The sequence below is a fragment of the Apis florea genome, unplaced genomic scaffold (genome assembly GCF_048593485.1).
Source record: "Apis florea isolate Af1SG1 unplaced genomic scaffold, ASM4859348v1 contig_1645_pilon, whole genome shotgun sequence".
Classification (NCBI taxonomy): domain Eukaryota; kingdom Metazoa; phylum Arthropoda; class Insecta; order Hymenoptera; family Apidae; genus Apis; species Apis florea.
In genome coordinates this window covers 159753-178778 of record NW_028256430.1, presented here as the reverse complement: position 1 = coordinate 178778, position 19026 = coordinate 159753, and the positions used below count along the sequence as shown (strand labels likewise).

Sequence of the window (19026 nt, the reverse complement as noted above, 5' to 3'; positions counted from 1 at the left end):
GAAAGTTGTAGCTTAATACAAAGCTGTATAGATTTACACGGGATGCGTACACCACATTGTTCCGCATCGTATTCGTTCTTTAATACGCTCGTTTAATCAACTAATCTGTGATCGCGTAACGAATCTGTTCCCCTGTTTATTTATAATAAGAGAATATCGATCGTTGATAATCTTACATAGAAATTGCACGACGAGGCACGAAATTAAACATAAGTATGTATATATATATATATATATATTTAAAAAAAAAATTCCACGAAATAAGTAGAAAGATAAGTATAACGATGCATGTTATCGTGTAAGATTAAAATAATGTTTCGTTCGAATTTATTTCCTGTGCCGAGTAATTTATTCGAACAAATACGTTTAAATATAACTTTTGCACAGGAATTTGCGCACGTTTGGTTTATAATAATTCCAGATGGAAACGCGTGTATTCGATATCGCGTGTAAACAGAAGTATTTAACGTTTAATAAAAGAAGAAAAAAAAAAAGTACACATATTGCAATTTGTCAAAGATAATAATAGCGGGAGAAAAATAACGAATAAACAACAAATCGGCGAATTGCCATTTAAGTATAAAGATACTTTGAAACGATAACAGAAACATCCATTAAAATTATCGTTTATTCTTGATACGAGAGCAAGAGCCAGCAGGATATTTGTAAAGCGTTATTACCCGACACGTGCATTCAATGTGGGCACAAATACAAAACATCGTATAAATCATGCACGGGTAACACTTTCGAAGGCAGAAAATGGATTTATTATTGCGCTTGTTGCGCGTTAATGAGAAAAGGAACTCGAAAGGAAACATTTTACTACCATTCTTCACTTTCGATCATCATTTTTCTAAAGAATTTTCCCGATCATCTTTATAATAATCTAAATAATACTGTTATTTATCTATCCACACTTTACAACTGAATTCGCAGAAACAGCCACGAATCAAGGACAATCTTTGTGAAAGAACTCTTTTCTTTCGCGAAATAAGCGTTACGCATCGATCCGCAGGCGAAATGAAGCGGAAACGATCAAGTTTCCCCAAGTCGAACGAAGAAACGATTTCCATAGGATAGAGGAAGGAAAAAGGGAAGAATGGCTGGCCAAGTGATTGATCGTCCCGCGAGGGCGGCATCCCTCCTCCTCCTCCTCGGTCCGAGCGATCGTCGAGTCGCGTCGCGACGCGTCAATCCGTGACCCGCACACGTTTCAGGACGCCGTTTCGACGGATAGATTTATTAATGTCCGGGGGATAGAATTCTCCTGCGGCAGAAGTGACGGGAAATCAATAAGACGGTGGTGGCCGTGATAACGTTATATTAAGAATAAATAACGATTTACGAGGAGATGGGGCGAGATACGGTTGTTGTTATTGTTGTAGAGAAATTTTCAAGTTTGGAAGATTGTATTTTCTTTTTTTATTGCGTTTCGAATCGGACACATTGTATATAGACACGCGCATAAGAATTTGTCAGTAATCAACGACGATAGGAAATCGATGAGACGGATAATAACGGGAATATCGAAAATAAATATTGACGAAGGAAAATAAAGTTTCTACTCTTGGAATGGTATTGCACTTTAGAAATGATGGACGTCGTGGAATGAAGTTATAAAGAATAATTAAAATTACAAGTTAATCTTAACCTGTTCTCTATATTTACACACCCAAGAAAAAAATTATTAACATCAAATTACAGCCTCCTCAAATTATTCCTCATATCAAACCAGATGTTCAAATTTATTTATTCTGCACCGAATTTTATCTTATATCCAGAATAAAGAAAACATCCTAATTTTGATACATGTTGCAAAACCATTATCTTGATGCACTTTTTACAAAATGCAAAGTACGAGATATACATTAAAATTTCACGGAATAAAAATTATTCGAAGCGAAAGGGTGATCGCGTTTTACGCGTCTGCAATTCGATACGCGCTCAAGTATACGGCTTTCAATTTTCCATCGTCCGGTTTACAAATCTCGCGCATCGACGGACGTAATCTCTCGCGTCCAATCAAAAATATCTCGGCCGAGTGTTCCCATTAAATAAACCGTGTGTTGTCAAGCCGCTTGACAATGGCAAATACTTATTATCGTTCCGTTCCCCCGATCCCATATTTTTCTTCTTCCTCCCGCCAAATATTTGCCAATGCGATGCGATGCGATCGACTCGTGTCGATAATCCAATATTTATCGGCGGGTGTTGGCCGCGGTTTCAAACGAAAACCATCCTCCTCCTCCTCCTCCTCCTCTCAGGCGATGCGTATGATAATTTAATAAAAAAATCTGCATCCGAGGAGAATCGAAACCCGAGGTATATTTTCTCAAACGATTCGACTCTCGAACGAACGATTTTTATTATAAAAATTTGTATTCAATTCTGTGCGCCCGCTTATCAAACCTTCTTCTCGCTCGTATACAACCCCATTCCAATGTTATCTCAAGTTTCTTCTCGTATACGTGTGCACAGCCTACTTGCATCAACCCTCCTCGCTCGTTTATCTCTTTTTATTTTGTATCGGTGTATCTAGAAAAAAACGGCGCCTCTCGGCTATGTCGACACGAGTAACACCGCGATGGAGGCCATGCAATTTTACTCCTTTGCTTCCCTCCTCCGTGATCTACGATCCTCTCGTTGTTGCCCTACGGATAACCAGGGAATTCACTCTGATCTCTTTCGCGCTATTGAATGTTAATGCGGGATACGTGGCGATAAAGATGGTGAAAAGAAAATGTGTTAACAGGGGGGAAGGGAGGATGGGGATTTCTGTGTATCCCGCGATTCCTTTGTTTCGATTTGTCAAATTTTGAAATTGAAATTCTTCCGAGATTTGTTGAATTTTTCAAATGCAATTTTGTTTCTTTTTTTTTTTTTTTTTGTTGACAATAGAATATCAGAATGGAAATACGGTACTTGCTTTTTTACTTTTATTATTCGTAGTTTTATTAGTAGTTATATTCGAGTAAATCAAGATTTTCGAGATATGAAAATATTTATTGCAAGCTTTTTTTCAATCCTGATTGCGAGAACTTTTTAATTTATAGAGTATGGTAAAAGCTGGTACTTTTACTTTATAAATTCTTCAAATATCCCACGTTTCTGCATTTCATATTTATGAACCCTTTGAAAAGATATTTTCTATCAATTCCCTCAGCCGACGAGGCAAAATAAAGCAAATAAGTGCACCAAAGGAATTTCTTCATCAAAATTGGGAGTAACCCTCAAAGAAAAAGCATTCTTGCCAACATAGCCGCATACATATGAAGGCGAAAAATCAAATTCGTTCATTTTATAATAACATTCCAAAAAAAAAAAATAAAAAAGCCTTAAAAGCCTTAAAAGCAGTTCCATTAAAAAACCACTGACGAAACGATCCAAAAAAAAAAAAAAAAAAAAAAAAACAAACACGAAAGATAATAGATATATAGATTTGTCGAACACGAATTCGCAGAGATCTTCCACGTATTTAAAAGTAAGTCTGTCGATTAAATGTTTGTTTGCAAATTTCCTATCGGTGGGTCCCACTTTCAAAACGTCATTCATAAAGCTGCAAAGCTACAAACATACTCTCGCGTGATAAGCTGAATCAACTATTCACACGCACACGCGCGCCCGCACAATCGCTCACTATCACCCATGAACGAACGTTCCTCTCATTTATCCACGCTTATTTCACGTGCATATCTATGAGCACATCTCGCGTTAGCGCATCGGCGATCGTAACTGCTTGCATGTGCTACGAATCCTCTGTATGTTAGTTATTTGGTTTAATAAGTAGCCAAGCTCGAGAAAAATGGTACAAACCTTAAGAAAATACGCTGTATAAAAATACTATCGTATCCACCTGAGAATGGAAAAAAGTTCGTATAAATAAGATGTAGATCTAGAAACTCTTGCTTTTCAAGCTGCGGATAATTTTTGTTCTTTAGGAACAACGTGGATCGTTCGGGATAGTTCGGAATAATTCGGGCAAGATCGGCTCGCGACTCGTTTGAAACGTCGTCACGAGCGGTAGTCGAATAAACTCGGCAATAATCGGAAGTAATCGGTTAAAGGGCTTCAATCTCGAGAACTCTTCAAAAGCTAAGCTTGAACTTTTGACGAATATATTATTTGAACATTTTTATCAACTGTATATATAATAATTTAATCAAGTAATATTTTAATCGTCAGTTTCGAAAAGTGAAATATACTTTACGATATCAAAAGGCTTAGATTATTATTGTACGTATATGATACTAAAATTCTGCTATTTACTCTTAAAAGAAAATAATTCTGACTCGATATTCGTTTCGAAATGGAGTCTCAGGTTGGTAAAAGGTTGCGCTTCCTAGAACGGTCTTTTTTCGACGGATATTTATTTTCCCGTTATCGTTTCACGGTTAATCGATACCAGAAGGAATGTTTGAATTATACAAGACTGAGATCTTTCCGTTTTTAGCTCCGTTTTTCGAACCGTCGCGTCTCACCGAGGATGAAACGGCGAATATTTGCCCGATACTCTTTTCGAAACGGTTTCGTATATATTATTCGTTTATTTCTTCGGATATACACGTATTTCTTTGATATAACTTGAGGATGGCCAAAGAGGCTTTAAACGAGGCATGTTCTTGCTGCCTCGAGTCGTATAAAATGGAAACGTAAACGTCGAAAAATTGGCAAGCAAAATCTATAAAAGTCAATTTTTCTACTTTCTCAGAATTTTGAAAACATATTTAAAAAAATATATTCCCCGATCAATAATCGAAAAGTCTTCGAGATTAATCTTTGCTCGTCGAAACGTTCGAAACGAAGAAATGAATGAATATATGAATGAGCAAAAGAAAAATTTTTTTTTTTTTCTAAATCTCTTAACGAGCATGCGTTGATTTATTCAAATCTGAGAAATTCCTCAGAGATCTTGGACTACGTAATCGCGAAACATTGTAAACATCAAGCAGAATCGTTCTTCGCGATGAATTCTAACTTATTTTCAAAGTTAAACAACTGCGTTCCCGTGCTAATCCATGAAACAATCAAAAAGTTCGTAGACCGTTGTTTGAGTCAGTAGAACGTTGTATTGTTAAATGCGGAAACAGACATTAAGTTTGCCTGCAAACTAAATTAGACGGATTGGGCACATGATGGTTGATGAAATTAATATTCTTAGTTAAATTTTACATTACTTAGGCAAAATTTTTTAAAATTACACAAAAATATTATAAAATTCATGTAGATTTATTAGTGATTAAACAACATTTTAATTCTTCTGATAAGAGAACTTGTACAAATATTATATTAGTCTTTAAAAAAAATTGGAATTATTTTAATCATTGAAATTATAAAAAGATTTTTCGTAATCACTGATTTTATCTAATCTATTTTTATAACTCATATCAACTGTTCAATAAAATATTTTTTGTTTAACAGGTTATCAATAATATTACTGTTAACACGAAGTTTAATGTTCAGTATCATATCTCTTTCCTCTATCTGAAAATTAACAGAGGGTTTAATTTACTACCAGTTTATCAAGTACGATCTTGCTCAAAATTCTCTTTAAAATCTTAAACGAATATCAACTGAATTACAAAATGACTTCTTACGACTTTTGAGGAAGAGTATACCTTTGCCAATATTTACACGACACTCATATCTGGCATTTATCTACTACAATTATAAAATTCCGAATTATCTTTCAAAAATTAAAAATACCACATATATCGTATACTTTATTCTCGTATCATCGCCGATAACAGTTATGAAAAACAACAAAACGGATAAGAATAACGAATAATAGTGTCGACAATTGAAAAGGACAATTTCGAACGGTGAAATTTGCCCGAATGGTAAAAACTACGGAACGAGAAAGAGGCCGTTAACGAAGCGGAATTGAAACTATTCCAACACAAAAGGAAAATTGAATACGAGATACGAGTGAGAAAGAGAGGGGAAAAATTTATATCTCACAGAGATGGAGAACGATTCTTCGATAAGTGTTCTTCGGTTCTTTTTCGCTTTACAATTAATATTGCGTACTAGTATTCGATAATAGTCGATAAAGCTTAAAGTTTCAAGCTTTACACTTCGCTAATTTTGCTATCCGTGGCTATAGTAGATTCAATAAGGCCCAAAATCTAATACTATGTAATAATTTTGTTCAAGCCCCGAAGATTTCCACTCTCATAGGCTTTAAACACCATTGTCCCAAACTAAAATTTCAAGCTCATAATTTTATTCTCGATCTTCATCATTATCTATGAGCAGATGTAGAACAAATAGGGCCCAATACAGTTTTCATTTCACAAATTTTGCTGACTCTAAGCAGCATTGTTCCAAATTAAAGTCTCCATTCCACTAATCTTCAGAATTACTCATGAGTAACAGCCAATGTAACAACATAAGATTCAATAAGGCCCAAACTTTTAAACCCTCTCCTCTATCATTGTTCATAGACACTACAGCCACTTCACTAAAAATTTAAACTTTTAGTTAATTAGTTTCATTGCTCTAAATCAAAGTCTCAAACCTTTTTTTTATTTTTCAGTTTCTTTGTCTTCAGCATTACTCGTGAATCAATGTAAGGCCCAAACTTTTAAATTCCCTCCTCTATCATTGCATTACAACCAGTTCAAAAGATTTGTAGTTTATTAGTTCCATTGCCCTAAATTAAAATTTCAAATCTTTATTTCATTTGTCAGCTTCTTTGTCCTCAGCATTACTCGTGAACCAATGTAAGGCCCAAAGTCTTAAACTCTCTCCTCATTGCTCATAAACACTACACACGGTCCAATAAGGATTCAAACTTTTAGTTTATTAGTCCCATTGTTTTAAGCATTGTCTTAATGGACAATCACGAGTGGGTGGGCTCGCAAAACGATAAGTTGAGCACTGCTGTATGTAGCACACTCTGCTCGACAACGAGTATAATCGGCCACCGTGACGAGCCTGCGCCTTGGTACAGTTTCTCCTAGGGTGGAAACTCGCCCTTTTTGCGAGGCAATTTACCCCCAGTGTTCAGAGGTGTATCTCCATTAGCGAGGAGAGCGGCCTGTGTATACGTTGGCTCGCGGGAATAAAAGAATTTACAATTAGCGCGCGGAATTCCGGCGTATTCGTCGCCTGTTCGGTTTATATATTCCTCTTCTCTATTTATTACGAGTTGTGTATGGAACGTTTTCCTTTCTTTCTTCTTTTTTTTTTTTTTATTTTTACACGAGACACGATTTGAAAAAAAGGGCGGGATAATTTAGATGCGTGCGTTAAAATAAACGAAAGACATGAAACTATAAATTAATCTCGCTGGAGGGAGGGAGTTTGTTTTAAGGCAGATTCTTTCTCGTTCTAGTTTTATTGGGGGGGAAACGTGTTTTATGCATTTCTGCCTTCCGTTTCAACGTGAATTTGATATTTATATAGAAGAACGAATCGCGAAGATTTTGCGAAATTCTTAAATTGTATTTCGTCTTCTTTGTACGATTTATTAATATTCTTATTAATATTTCTGTTATTGAAGAGTTATTTTTTGGAAAATGAAATTCTGATCTCGCGAATTTATATTTCGTCTAGATTTTGTAAGAATTTAAAATCTTAATACGCGAATTATTCCATCTTTTATTTCAACAGATTGTGATTATTAATTATCATCAACTCGTTCTTTCCATTTCGTGGATCTCTCTGCTTGAAATTATAATAATTAGAAATTCGAAGGATTTTTCTTCCTTTCGAAAAATTCGAAATAACTTCGAGCTAGATGAACACGTGTCATTAACGATGGTCAATATCGAAGCTCGAATGATGGAACACGAGAGACGGTTCCGATTACTCTTTCGGATTGATGGACGGTCGGTTGATATTTATGATTCACTCTCTATTGGAAGAAATGTTAAAAAAAAAAGAGAGACAGAGAGAGAAATGATATTGATTAGATTACTTGGTATTTCGAATTTTAAACTTTTTTTTCTTTTAGAAAATTAATTCAGTGTTTCGTTTTTTAAATAGAGATAGATAAATAAGACGGATTTAACGATTACATATAGTGGATTTTTATTGGAGAACATGTTGGAATAAAACATGTTCGGAGATTTTGCCATTTTTCCGAAAGAGGTTATATGCTCTTTATTTATTTGCACACTCTCTCTGTTCCTCAAATATAACAACAAACGTGTTTTATTTTCATATTTTTCAACAAACTCATATATTGTACGATATGTGTAGTCGAATCCGACCCGCCATATCCTGCCCGTTTCGCGTTAAAGAGAATACGTGTACATTTTGTAAAAGAAAAAAAAAAAAAAAAATCATAATATTTCGCGAGATATTTCAAAATTTGTCGGGGAAAAAAAATATCACAAATTTATTTCACCATTACTCGTTACCTTTTTTTTTATAATTAATCCTATCTGGAAAAAAGAAATTGCTCGAAAGCAATTTGTTTCGCGTAAAAAAAGAGAATTTCCCCTCCAAAGTCTCTTCGAATCACGTTCAATCAAGAAGCATTCGGTATTAAATCGTTATCCCGAAGACAAGTTAGAAAAGATTCTCTCTTCTAGATGTGGATGGAAAAAAACTCGACAGCTTCTTCTTCGATTAATTTATCGTCAGGATTTTATCAGAAGGGGACGATTGTTGTTACCTCTAAGCTCGATCCATTCAGGTTGCCCGTATACAGGGTGTCCACACCTGAAATAACAACAATTGTTAGTATAAATTGAATCGTTTATGACTCGATCAATCCTTCTCTCACGAAAACGAACAATATGGAAGTCGTGAAAATCATCGTCGAAATCACGAAGATTTTTACTCTTAATTAATTTTTTATTACGCTCTTTTTATTCTTAAAAAGAAAAAAAAACGTCTCGATTCGATTTTAACCGTCTTTTTCCCATTTTATTTATCCTCGTCTCTCTGAAATTCCCTAACCACTTCGAACACCCTATATATACAGCGTCTCCTTCCTGCTCCAACGTAGGATGGTAATTATAAGTAGAGCCCGAGTAACGTACTGCAGCTCGTGAGAGTCGACGCCTTAAAGTACGCGAAAAGAAGATGAAGAAGAGGAGGAGGAGGAAGGAAAAGAAAAAGAAGAAGTTGGAATAGCGGAGGCACTCGCGCTTCTTTAAGCGGTGCGCGTACATAAGCGTTGCTTGAAAAGAGGCGCGAGGCAGGACGACTCTCGAGCGTAAGACTCGAGCAGATACACACGTAGCTTTTCAGCTCAATCTCGAGTGCACTTCTTTCCCGCTTCGACGATACGCACCACGATCGAAATTGTTATTAAGTGGCTTTTCTCTCGCGATCTTTTCCTATCCTTTGCAATTCCTCTCTCTCGTTTGACATTCCCCCTTTGACTTCTCGTTTTGTCCTCGTGTCAATTTTCCACCTCGTTTACTACCCGTCCTCTATATTTCGTGGAAGAAGAAATTTTTCCTCTCCTCCACATCGTTCGAAATTAATCCTCACGGATGGGATTAGATTGTATCGTTAATTAATACGATAGTTTTTTTCTTTTTTTCGTCGAGATCTGATAATGCGAAACGATGCTAATCGTCTTCGATCGATTGATCGAAGACGAGCTGTAGTCGCAGTGTTGCTCACGCTTAATTACCTCTCACGAGCTATCGCGATTAATTCCTTTGTGCGATGAGCCACGGGGTCACGATGAATTTGCTCCGATTAAAGTGTGCTCTATTTTATAAAGTCGAGGAACTTTATAGCAGCGGTTATATATATTTTTAGCAAGAGGACGGGGAAGAGTGTGTGAAATGAGAGGATAGTGATTTCTTAATACCATTTAAAAAAAATATATATATATATATCGATCTTTAAATATCAGTTAGAATTACTTAGATATTTCACATCAATCAGATAAGATTTCGTGCTTCTCATAATTCGTCCAAATTAATCGATCAATCTTCCTATTCCTCTAATTTTTGCGAATTTTTAAATCTCCTCTCCTCTTTTCTTTAACTTTCTTATTAGAAACGTCATCGTTGCTTCTTACTTACTTTTACACCACGTTTATATTCGTCGATACAGAAGCCAATGCGTCGTTGAATATAGAGTGGTTAAAAAAAAATGTTTAAGAGGGATGCATTTATAGCAGATTTTTTTTCCAGTCGTTTTCCCTGGGCGCAAAGGGAAACGCTGTGAAACATCTGTAAAGTTTATCGTTTCAGAGGCGTGTAAGCGTTACTTTAAGGTAAACAGCGAGCCAACCATTCACCACGTTTCAGTATACGTTCTTAACCGTTTTATAAGGCTTCTTAGCGTACGATTCTCGAAACTAAGGCTGCGTGTATTTTTTCTCTCGCCTCTCGTCCCGCGACGAAGTGTTTTCTTATATATCGTGATTTACTAACGCGTGTCCATCTAAAAAAAAAAAAAAAAAAAAAAAAAGAATTTTACATAAACGTATTATGCCTTACGTCTAAAAATGTCTAATTGTACATTTCAAAAATGATACTCCTCTTCTATTAGATTTATCAAAATTTCAATGCTTGAATAAATAACACACACCGAATGCTATATAAAAAACTATGTAGTTATTATCATTACGTAGGATACATCTTATAGATTCGCATCTTGGTCATTTATGAATCATTTATATCCGAACTCACCACGTTTCTTTTTCCTTGGCTTAATATAGATCCTTCTGATATATCTTTTTCCCACGATACACGAAGCAAAACGAACGAATAAATTTCTCCAACTTCTTTGCAAACAACACCTCCCTCGAAACTTTCCCTCCCCTCCCCGTTTCCAGTCGAGCTGGTATACGGTTCAATCGGTATATTTTCCTTCCTCTTCGGCTTTCCCTGCAGCCTGAAAGCCCCTCGGAGAGAATTTTCGCGAGAGAAAACACACAGGATCCGGATTAAACGGATTAAATTTCGAAAGAAACAGAATTCTTCTTCGTCTTCTTTGTGAAAGAACGCGGAGAGGGAGAACCCGTGAGAATTCCGTCATCACCGGAATAATATCTGACGACTCGCAACGCGGACTTCCGACTTCCGACTCCCATTTTGCTCGCGTCTAAAGCTTCCGGCTATTAGAATTATTACCGACGGTCGGTAGCCCGCGTTCAACCGCCTATATTCCACCTTTCTCCGCGCGTATTCTCGATTTATGCGCACGATTAACCTGCATGTATAGATATATACAGGGTGGCTCGTTTACAACACGATACGAAATAAAATATTCTATGGATTGGAATAGAAAATTGGAATAGAATTTTTTTCGCGGTAAAAATGGCCTTCCTTCTTCGAATTTGACACATTCGTTAACAATCACGTCAAAAACGTGTACGGTGCTCGAGAAATTACGCAATTCGAGTCGCTTTGACGGTGTTTATCGATGCTGCATTTCCAGAGAAAGATACTCGATAATTCCAATTGTGTAAAGGGTTAATTATTCTACATAAACGAGCCATCGACGAATGGCTTAAATTTTCCTTCAACTTTCTTCACTTTGAATTTCGACTCACCCTGTATAATATGGAATATGTATCCCAGAATTCGCCATTTTCTCCTATACATATATATAACATATATCCTTCCTGTTCGGTTGCAAGTCAGCGGGAAACTTTACGATTCGGATGGAGAGTTACGTTTCGCCGCATCACTTTCCTCGGCATCGACTTTACGACCCCCTTGTATTTATACTGTCGTCGCTTTATACGCGTGGAAACTTCTTACTTACGCGGATATACGATGCGCACGACGAGGTGGTGGAGGGGAAGGGGGCTGGCTACTCGACAGATGGAGTGAAATGGAATAATAAGGGGCGCGAAGAGGGGATGGGCGAAATTGTAGGAGGCTCTCGCCGGATGAATGTGTGGTTTTATGTATGAAATAACCGGGCTTTTTGGACCCGTTAATCCCGGCTTGTTTTGGATTTTAGAGGATTCTGGACATGGCTTGACGAAAACGGGGAACGACGAGTTAAGAGGCGTATATTTTTTGCAATAATTTTCTTTTTTCGATTGGATGAACAATAATAAAAAAATAGCGTATTTTATCCAACAACCCTCTTTGGCCTCTTTCGTGACGAATCTCTTTGTACAGTGTTTCAACTTTTATTTTCCAGCTTGCTTACAACAACGAAACTGTTTGAAAAACTTGTTCCTCTGTACAAATTGTCAAGTTAATTTCACATTTAATTAAATTATATTTCCACCGATCAAACTTGGATTTCAACGTTTCCAAAATTCACACTTGCACAATGTTTAGACAACTGTTCCACGTCTTAAAGAATTAATACACTTGCAACGACACCCTTGCATATTCCTTGGCACGGAAAACGCAAAAGATAGGCGTTTTAAAAGGACCAAGGGACGGACGGGCGTCGTAACTATTTAGATAAGAAAGGTTAATAGAGGATGGAGGAGCGGGTAAAGGTCGCGTTCGAGAGCGCAGAAACGCGATGCCATTGATGCGCGTAGATATTGTTCATCGGGGAATAGGCGAGGTTTAATAACAGCCGAGTTGTGGCCCCTTTGCTCGGTCAGTGAGGAGGCGTAGCGCGATCGCGAGGATGATTTCTCTCGCGCGAGTTGAAAGTGTGGGATGCGAGATTTTTTTTCTCTCTCTCTTTTTCCCCCTTTTTCTTCTTCTTTTTTTTCTTTCCCAGACGCGAGTTCGCTTTTGAGAGAATTCGCTTTGAGCGTTTCTCAAGGGGTGTGAGATAAATCTTGAGTTTAATTTCATGCTTCTAATTTTATCCGCAACTTTTGAACGAGGGAGGAGATTTGCAGAGGTGTGTTTTTATGTAGTTTCACGTTTGAATTGAATCTTGAATTTAATCTTTTCTTCAATTTTTTCCCTCTCTTTCGTCGACGTGCTTGGGAAGAGATGTTTAGCTGCAATTAATTCGTTGATCTGACGATTTTAGATTTGTGCAACTTTTATTTGTATAATTATATATATATATATAAACACGCGAGTGGATTTTGATTGTAAGTGGAAAATTATATGCAAATGAGGCGTATGTATGGAAGTAAGGATTATAAAAATTATATTCATACAAGATTTTAAATATACGTTGTAAACAGGGTTTAGAGTTGTGTATGAATTTATTCTTGCTACGTTACGACTATTTATACTAGTTATACTCGTTTTATAATCGTTTCGTGACAGAAATTAATGAGTTTACAGTTTAGAGGATAATCTCGAGTAATATTTCGAGTCTCACTTTTTATTAAATTGTATTTTATTAAAACTGAAATAATCTTATTCCAATTTCGACAAATGAAGAAAGTTAAGTCGATATGAGAAAAAGTTCATCCCCCTTTTTTCCTAACGTAAGAAATTGTTTGATAGAAAATTGTTTGAAAATCACTCATCACATTGTATGTATTGTCGTTATTGTAATATCTATTATGTTATCCACAATTACTATACTACAATACCACAATAACACTATGCGATAATACGAATAATAATAATATCACCAATAACATTATAACGTTTTCATCATATGTTTAAACAAATATTTAATCAATAATCGCATGAAAATCGTATTTCAATAATCCACAAGTATACAAGTAACGCTCGTCCAATCCGAATTTCATCGCTTTCATCGCGACGAAAGAAACGGAATCGTTCGTACTTATTCAGCAAAAAGGGTTGTGCAGAGACGCCACACCAAGGAAATGCTTAATGTATCGAAATAATCAGTCGAGGCGTGCGAGAAATGGGAATGACGATAAAGAAGAATCGCGAGAAAATTGAAACGCGTTCCGAAAGGCATCGACCCACCATTTCCAACGTTTTCGCCCTTTAATTTTCCCCTCCCCCTCGATAGACATTCCTTGGAAACGATCCCCCCGCTCTTTTTTATCCACCATCCCACTACTCTTTCGATATTCGACGTTTCGCTTTATCGACCGAGTTGTTCTTCTCCTTCAGAAAGGCGCGAGATTCAAACTCGTCATCGCGATCTTCGAAAGAAAATAATTCGAGAGAAATTAAAAAGTGGAACGAAGTTAAAGTTGGCGTATCCACGGTTGGAACGGAATCGTAGACGGCCTCGTTAAAGAATGTTTCGCGTGCAGGAAGAGCGGTGGTTCGCGTTAACGATTCTAATCGGGATAACGAGGCAACAATGCCTAAAGAACAGTGGGTAATGGACGGGTGTTACGTCAACGGGGCTAATTACTGGACGCGAATAGCAGAAAAACAGGTGGCTTGGAAGCGACAAATATGCGATAGATCGATTTATCTCGAATGTAAAGGGGGGAGTTGTGATGGAAAATTAGATCGATGACGTCAAAAATGAAAAACACACTTTTTCGTGTATCTTTCTTCCAACCTCCTCGCATTTATCGAGACGAGTGTTAAGATGGAAATTCTGGCCAATTTTTAATTTCGAATTAAAAGGAAAAGTATAATAATTTTTTGGTTTCACAGAAATTATTTTTGATAATTAAAGGGAATCGGAGATATGAAAAGCTCGAACGAGCGGAACAAAGTATAATTTTGGTATTATGTAAATTATTTTGATAATTAGAGAGAGAAGCAGAGATGGAACGGTTAAATAGTAGAACGTTCGTTCATTCTCATTTAAATTACGTTATAATCTTCTTCATCATCCAGCATGCCTGTTTTTATTCCAACATTCGTTACCGTTCTTTTATCATACCTCGGCACGTTTCAGAAATGATGGTTTATCTCATCTCATCGTGTTATTTTTAATTGAAATTATTCCCTTCAACTCCAATCTCTCTTTAAATTTAATGCTTGTTCAAAATCGATTGCTTCGAGCAAGATTTACAAACAATTTTTGACAGATCTTGCGGCAGAGTCGAGCGAGAGAGGAGTCGAGGGTTGTTAATGGTGGCAATGCGGAAACGACGACGACAACAACTCGTTCATGACTCGTTCACAACTCGTTCCTTCCTCCTTCCCAGCCGCTCGCGCTTTTTCTTTCACCTTTTCACTACCACGTATCCTCCTCGTCGTCCGGGATGTGCGTACCCGGCGAATGCAATTTAATATTAGCGCGGCTGCCCGCACGTAGACGCCCCGCTTTGCATACCGCCAACTCGTCCGCATTCATTTACACTAATGCACCACAATTTACGTTGCATTTGTCGCGGCGCGCAACGTAACGCGGTTCGACGAATATGCGGCCCGTCTTTTATCCCTTCCTTCGAGGTGTACGAATATTTTTCGAGGCAATTAAAAAAATTCTCGTTTCGTATGAATATTATTTTATTTCTTTTTTAATTAAACCATGTATTTTAAACGATGATTATGTGCTGCTTCGAAATTGGTTAAATCTTTCTTGTATGTTTTTATTGTTATTCGTGTTGATACGTTGAATTTATTCCAATTAATCACGAAAATTATGCCTGTACTCGATATTATACCTCTTAATTAACTCCATTCTTGAAGATTCGATTCGATGGTTTCAGAAGATGGTTAAATTAAATTACAAAAGGTGGAAAATGATGGAAGGGACACTGTGGTTGGGAAACACTGGCGCGTCCAGCAACGCGCGAGGCCAGAAACGAGGCGGAAATTGCGATAGTGGCGGAAGAATCCGTCGAATCGAGGACGCTTGTTTTCCTCCTCTACAACGCGATCCGTGGTTGGCTCAATCCGATCCATCCGGAGTCGAAAGGACGGTACGACTGATTGCTCGAAAATCTCCTCCTAGTTTGTAGTTCGCAGTTTCTGAAAGGGGAGGATTTCGCGATACCTTTGGCCGTTGTCGATCATTTTCAAAGGGTCACACTCGCGCGAAAAGAAAAACGACTTCTCGTGGGGAAATGGAATAAAGTGGAAGATCCTTTAAAAATTCAGGAGGAAATTTTTATTACACCATATGCTTTGGATTTTATAGCAAGAAAGAATGTCGAGAATAATTAATTTCGTTGGAATCGTTGAAGTGTCTTCAAGGTCTATCGAAATAATTAAAAAAATTGGATCGATGATTAAAGTGTCAATCGATGTTGTTATTTCGACGAAATAAAATTTGCGAAGGAAATTAACTCGCAATAGAGTTACAAATGTAGCGAGTATAAAACGAGTATAAAACGAGATGTCGACGTCGCTGGTATAATCGGAATGTCTGCGCAAGTTGCTCGAAGCGAAGAAGCGTGGATCGAAGTTGAAGAAACTAATTTCTTTCGGTGTCTGGCCCCGATATTTGCAACTGCACGAAACTTCGTGAAAGGGCTGAGGACTGGCAAATGCTAATGCGTTTCTCTAAAAGTCAACTTACTGATCTGTTGCGAGGTAACGCATTTCGATTGAAAATCAAGAGTGAAATCGTTCGTCGAATTGATTAATTTTTTCCTTTGTTCTTTGCGCGCTCGCTCGATCGAAAATTGAACAATGGACGAAATGTTTGTCGAAATAATCCTCGATTAATTCTTTTTCCACCTCGTTTAGATATTCTTTGTGCTGAAAATCGAGGAATGAATTTTAAAAATGATGTCGGTTTATGCAAATTGGTCCCCTTTTATAAATAATATAAAGTTATTACAAATTGGCAAAATCAAAAAGAAAAATGGAAAATTCTCGTCGATAAAATCTTGTTTAATTTTCGCCTTTGCTCCCTTTGTACTTTTGAAAAATATTTTGTTGCATGCACGTAAATAAACTTTGTACGAATGAATCCTGTTCGTATCGGAAAAATTAATTATTTCCAATTCATTTAATAGAGACACGCAGAGTTGTGAAGGTAAAAATAACGCATCTACACGCGTGACAAATATTAAACAAATCAAAGTAAAGAGTTAGAGAGATTCGAGAATTTCAATTCCTTATACTCGAGGAGCAATATCACATTCCAATATTACAAAATTTCAAATGAAGATTCATCGTATTTGTTATTTTATAAGAATTTTATATCTTTAAAAATTTCTTTAGATTATCTTTCGATTACCATTAAATTTCTTAGAATTTTCCTCAAACAAGGGGTTGAAAAATCATCATCCCTCGAATACTTTCTGATACTCTCAAATTATCAAATTATTTTTACGATAAAACACATCGAGTTCTATTCTTTCCTGTTGCAAATAACAAAATGGAGATCACACGTTCATTAAAAAGAATACTTTCCAGAATATTCCAAGCAAAAGAATCATCGTCTCTCGATCTAACACTCTCAGATTATCGATTCTTAGACAAAATCTCTTAAAAAAAGCTCTTAAACACTTCCATTCTCCAGAGGGACCATTGACAATCGTCTTAACAATCTAATAACAAAACATAGGAGACTAATGCTCGACTATTGCAACCAGCAAAACCGAGGAACATTTCAGATGACCGTCAAAATTTTCCTCGTGAGTTGCAGCGAGCGTGTGAAACGAGGGGTTGAAAAATCTCTCGGCCACGAAATACAATGGTGAGGCCCCCGATTAACGAGGCCTCCTCCCGCATTAATTAACCGCGGGAGCTTCCTCGCGTCTAATCTGCTCCTCGCCGTTTCCTCCCATTGTGGATATTACGCGCGCGCTCTTTCCTCTTCCGCCGTGCTTCCTCACCCGATGCGGCCAATGCTCGTTGCAAATCATTTTACACGCTCGCTCATCTCGTTGCCTTCTTACGTGACTTGCGCTGGGAAAAGTGTGGGTTCGTTTCTTGAAGGGAGGGTTTCTTAATAACGTTCGACGATTCGGCGTTGCGATCGAGAAAGTGTTGGAATTGCCGGTTTTCCGCTCGTCTGGCTCCCTTTTTTCCAACTCCATTTTTCACGAGGTAAAGTCAGAGTTTAAGGAGGGTTTAAGGAGGGTGGTGTGAGGAGTATGCTGAGAAAGGAATTATTACGCGAAAGATCTTTCGTAGGTGAAACGTAAGTGATTGTTTCACTCTGTATATTTAGTTTTTCGATCGAGTGTTAAATTTTAAATTGATTTAAAATTCTTTCTTCTTAACAAATGAAGAGAGAAACATTTATACAAAGTTTCGTTCAAAGATAATAAATGATAAAGAGAAGGATAAATTCGATTATTTTTCGATTGTTAATCTTTTTCTTTTTATTATTTTAAATTTAAGAAGAAGATAAAAGTAAGTGGACTCGACAAATTTTAAAATCAATTTACCAAAGATAAATTGCACACATTTTTCGTACACTTCCGACGACAAAGATTTCGCGTTAGATTCGCTTGATTTTGCCAATTCGAAAAATTCCTGTCGTATCGTTAATTTACTCGATTCAGCCACTTGGTTTTCCATTCACGGTCGATCTGCCCGTTTAATTATCTGCCCGTGTATTTACTTAACTACCCAACTAATTAAGATTTTCTTTTAATCGCTACTTGTTATCTCCGCTCGTTCTCTCCAATATCTATATACACACTCTTCTTGTGCATAAGTACGTAGACATTTGCCTCTTTAATGAACGATGTAAATTATTTTTATGTAACGTGATACCCTGTCTCTAAATTCTATTATTAGAAATTTAATAAGCTCATTTAATTATATTAATAAATTCGAATTGTAATTTAATTATTTAATTTTATCGAATATTTTAATACAAATGCTTATATGATTATAAAACCATTCGAGGAGAAATGAATTAAGCGAAATAAAAAAGAAAAGAAAGATTAAGAAGATTAAGTTCAAGATTTAAGCAGCTGTGATATATCGGTAAAGAAAAAAAAAAAAAGAAATTTAATTACTTCTCATTACTACTCTATTATCGATGCATTCTCCATCCATTATCGAATAAATTGATAATTTATGTAGACTTTCACGTAACATTTCATTTTTTATATTCACGTTTATAACATAATGATGAAAGATGTGACATTTCACGGGAATGTCCTGTAAAAAAAAAAAAAAAAATAATAATTTATCCCGTAAATAAATTTAAATTTATTATTATCGTTATTAAGAAGGATATCGTTATATCAGGAAAAATAACAAAACCGCAAATTTCTTTGGATCCGAAATGCCAGATAAGTCGGTTTAAACGAGCAGATTTATGATATCCGACTTCTTTCATTCGTCTAATTACCCGCTCTACCCGCTATATCTCTTTATGCATCTATCCTGATTATCGGAAGTCGCCAAACGTGTTTCACCA

The 19026-nt window shown here is 36.6% G+C and overlaps 1 protein-coding gene and 1 long non-coding RNA gene across 3 annotated transcripts in view; one reads left to right on the top strand and one right to left on the bottom strand.

Moving 5' to 3' along the window:
- The window catches only part of LOC100870804 (semaphorin-1A-like), a 146912-nt gene that overhangs the window by 47205 nt on the left and 80681 nt on the right, over nucleotides 1–19026 (top strand). The window lies entirely within an intron of this gene.
- Nucleotides 8010–19026, bottom strand: part of LOC147658763 (uncharacterized) — a 160684-nt gene continuing 149667 nt past the window's right edge. For both annotated transcript variants that reach the window (XR_015292105.1, XR_015292108.1), the window contains one exon: nucleotides 8010–8670. This is a non-coding gene — a long non-coding RNA (uncharacterized LOC147658763). The remainder of the gene's footprint in view (nucleotides 8671–19026) is intronic.